Here is a 4223-nt window from a genome sequence, read left to right as displayed (position 1 = left end):
TCGCCAAGTTGCCCGGGCAGGTCTCCAACCCGCGGGCTCAGGCAATCCACTCGTCTTGGCCTCCCAAAGTGCTGGGATTACAGGCTGAACCACCCAGCCTGGCCTAGTTTCCCTTTTGTAAGTAAAATTTTTGATGTAAAATTAATATTGGACCACAGGGTAAAAGCTGTAGAAGAGACCATCCAAGCCCTGAAAAGCTGCAGCTGTGGTTAGAATTGAACAAATCTGTTGTTTCTAGGTGTGCTTTCATTCCAGTGGAGGGCAATTTATTATCTTCATGTCATGACCCCTGGGGAAGGCGAATGCTACCCCACAAGACTGATAAACAATGGGACTAAGACTGCATGGATACAAAAACAAAGGTTGAAGGACAAAAGCAGCTCCAATCTCCCTGGACCCCCCACCTCCTTCATACCTTTCTCCTAAACTACCTCTATAGTGGCTCACTGCTTAGGGGCTAGTAGCTGATGATCAGGAGACTTGCTTTATAGGTAGCAACTATTGCAAATCCTAAGAATTGTATCTGAGATATTTTTCAGGCTTTGTACTCTGATTGTCTTGAAACCTGACTGGGGCCCAGAACATATACCAGGAAGCTAACTCTACTGGTCCTGTGACACCCCCACCCAGAAATCAGCTCTGCAGTACGAAGGCAGTTTTGACACCCCCATGGCATCATCAACCAACCAGCAGTCTCTAGCCCTCTTCTGCCAAATTTCCTTTTAAAACCCTAACCTCTGAATTCTTGGGGAGGCAGATTTGAGAAATATCTCCTGTTCTCCTCACTCAGCTGCTTTGCGATATTAAACTATTTTCCCACTGGAATGGCTGCATCAGCCTTGGTTTTTTTCTGGGCAGTGGGCATAAGAACCCAGTCAGGCTGTAACTTAAGAACACTAATTATATTGGGTCAGGGCCTACCCTAATAATCGCATTTTAACTTGATTGCCTTTTTAAGGCTCTTACCTCCAAATTAAGTCATATTCTGAAGTACTAGGGGTTGGAATGTCAAAATACACATTTTGTGGAGGACACAATATTTAACCCATAGCATAAGTTGTTCAAAACAGAACTTACAATTTTTTCCCCCCAAACATGGGTTCCTTCTGTATTTCCCTTCTTGGTGGTCCTATCACCATCTATCCACCATCCCAACCAGACACTGAGTGGTTACCCTGTTTCTTCCTCTCTCTTTCTCTTCTGCCATGCAGGTAGTCACCAGAGCCAGCAGACCCTTTTATCTGTAACCACATCTCCTCCAATCTACTTTTTAGTTCAGATCTCTTTCATCTGTCTTCTGGACTACTAATCATGTCCCTATCTCCAGTCCTGCACACGCCAATCTACGATTCACAGGACAACCAAGAGTGACTTCTCTAAAATGCAAATATGATGTCTCCTGCTTTTCTGAAAGCCCTCTGAGACTTTGTCTCCCTCTCCAGTGATCTCTTGCCTCAATTCCACTCTTCTCTGATGCTCCAGTCCTTGGTGTCTATCTGGTGTTCTCTCCCCCCCTTCCTCATTATCATCTTTAAAAACCAACTCCCCTTTCATGACAGTTTAGATACAACATCTTCTGCAATGCTTTCCTGACTTCAGCTCTAGCCTCAGTGGAACGGGTCATTCCTTCCTTCCATGTTCCATTCAATTCTTTGGTGTGAAGGTCCATGAGGTCAGAACATCTCAGTACTTATTTTTGTATCTTTCCTTCCCTCACCCCCAGGTATTCTTAAAAAATGATACTAATACTTGTTAAAATGGTAAAGAAAAACTTTATTCAGGATTGTTGCAATAAGTGTCAAGATTATCACAATAGAAGAGACAGATTGTGCTCAACTCCAAATACAGTAAAGACAGCTGAGGACTTACAGTCAAGTAGCAGAACTGGAGGGTGGAGTTGGTGGATGGAAAATTACTAAGAGGAGACATCAAGGATAAGGGGATTCTGGCTAACTGAATTAACAGGATTCTTGCTGAAGACAGGCTAGGGTGATCATTATCAAGTGTGGGGAGATACTTGATAAACTGAGTGAGCAGAATTCTTGCTAAAACTGGGTTACTTGCAGGCTGAGAACAGGATAGAGGTCAAGGTCTAGCCCTGATAAAGAAAAGGGCTCAGAAAAGCTTGACAGGAGTTTGGAAAAGGGGAGAGTCTGTGAGCCAGTTCCCTCTCTGTAACTGGGACATGATTCATGCACATCAAATTGAATGTGTTTCTGAGAAAAAGACCTTCTTGTTATTTAAAATTTTGATCCTCTTAGGAAGCAAATTGAATTCAACCTCTTTTGTAATTTATTTTTATCCATCAAAGCAAAAAAAAAAAAAAAAATCAGTCTTTTTGGAGTTTGTCTTTGAAGATTCTTTAATTTTTTTCTTTTAATTTTTCTAAAATTACAGGCACTGTGCCCCCTCTTCCCTCTGTGCAGGCAGCAGCAGGGGAGGTGTAGAGGCTGGGGCATATGCCCCCAGCGGAGAGGATGGCAGTCCCAAGAGTGATTTTTCTTTTTTTTTAAACATTTAAATTTTTTTATTTTAAAATGTGATTTTTCAGAAACTGAAAAAGGGCTCCAGGGACAGACAGTGGTGTCCCTCCCCCCACCCCAAGACACACCAAATTTCAGGGCTTTATATATAATATAACTTGTGCCTCAGGGGAGGAGAGGGACACCTGATAGCATCTTGGAGGGGGGCCCCAGGCAGCCCCAAGCCATCTTGCCTCTTCAGCCACTTTGTTAGCTTAGACACATCACACTACAGGCACCCACTGCCACCGCTGCTTCTGCCACCCCCCTGTAGTCCAGGCAGCTGGCAGGGCCATCCATCCACGTGTCCTGGGGCTCTAAAGTCCCCAGCCCCACCAGCCCTCAGTTGTGGTCGAACTCCTCCTCCTCCGGAGACTCACGGAGCCACTTGAAGAAGGCGGTGACAGATTTAAGGGCCACACCCTTGCCTTGCTGCTCAGCGGGGTCCTTGCTACTCCCCCAACTGGAGAAGCCATCCTCCTTCACCATGTCCTCGTCATACAGTGCATGAAAGAACATCCGAAGTAGGTTGGCAGGTAGATCTAAGGTCACTACAAGGGCCTGGAGGCATAGAGTGCCTGCAGCTCCTTCAGCTCATCAAACAGGTGATGACAGGAGTTTGGTCAAGGCGAGATTTCTATAGCAGTTTCGCTCGCACTTTTAGCATTGCAACATCCATTGGGAGGATACTATCAGAGATAACTGCAGAATAGCAGACAGCTGTCATGAGGGCACAAAGTAACATGTTAGATGCTATCTGCTGCTCCCTCAGGCTGGCCTCTATCCAGTTGAACACCTGCTACCTTCCTTTGGCAGTTTCTCCAGCTGCCTGCTCCGCTCTTCGGAGGAAATTGTCCTTGGACCAGGAGCCTCAGACTCCTTGCCCAGGGTGTAGTCCACTTTCTGTTCAGCAATGAACGCTCCCATGTCCTGGCCTTTAGGCAGAAATTCCTTCCAGCTGAGCCCAGCTTCTTGCCATAGTGTTCCTACCTTTTTAGGACCCATGCTTTTGCACAGGAGACCCAGGGTCTCCAGCAACAGGGAAGCTGCTTTGCCCAGGGGTCTCAGAGGCTTTGTAATCTCCCTGAACAGCTCCCCCTGGGCACCCCACCTTCCTGCAGAATGGGTGTTACCAGTTCTGCTAGGTAGAGCCACACATGAAGGATGTCAATTTCTGTGTTGTCGGTCAAATTCGGGATCTCATACAGCCCTTGGCAGTACCAAGCAGTGGAGCGGTGTTCAGCAGAGAGCAGCTGGTGTAGCAACTGGCCCCTGTGCTCACAAGCAAGGGCACTGAGCTCCAGTGTAGATCCGACATCATGCCGCATAGAGAGGAGAAGCAGGGAGGGCGAGGCCAGCTCCTGCACACACTGCACTGCCGCCTTCTTGTCACTGAGACGGAGGTACACCTCAAGGATGGCCTTGGATTTCTCCATCTCCTCCTCAAAGAGTGTGGCTTTTGGGGAGCCCACTGGGGGCAGGGTGGGTTCCCGATTCACAGCCTCCCGCCCACGGTCCTGATCCTCCAAGAGACTGGCCGCCTTGCGAAGTCCCTCAGACTGTGAAGGCCGCTCTCTACTCTGCTCTTCTTCTTTCTTTTTTTTGATTTGGAGTCTCACTCTGTCTCCCAGGCTAGAGTGTAGTGGCACACTCCCAGCCACCGCAGCCTCGACCTGCTGGGCTCTGGCGATCCTTCCGCCT

General features: G+C 47.5%; 1 pseudogene; it reads right to left on the bottom strand.

Moving 5' to 3' along the window:
• Positions 1-2864: 2864 nt before the first annotated feature.
• LOC103274402 overlaps positions 2865-4223 on the bottom strand; it is a 4947-nt pseudogene continuing 3588 nt past the window's right edge.

Source organism: Carlito syrichta, unplaced genomic scaffold, assembly GCF_000164805.1.
Source record: "Carlito syrichta isolate Samal-C Ts95f unplaced genomic scaffold, Tarsius_syrichta-2.0.1 Scaffold314765, whole genome shotgun sequence".
Taxonomy (NCBI): Eukaryota; Metazoa; Chordata; class Mammalia; order Primates; family Tarsiidae; genus Carlito; species Carlito syrichta.
The sequence above is the reverse complement of the archived record's forward strand: the minus strand, read 5'-3'. Positions and strand labels throughout refer to the sequence as shown.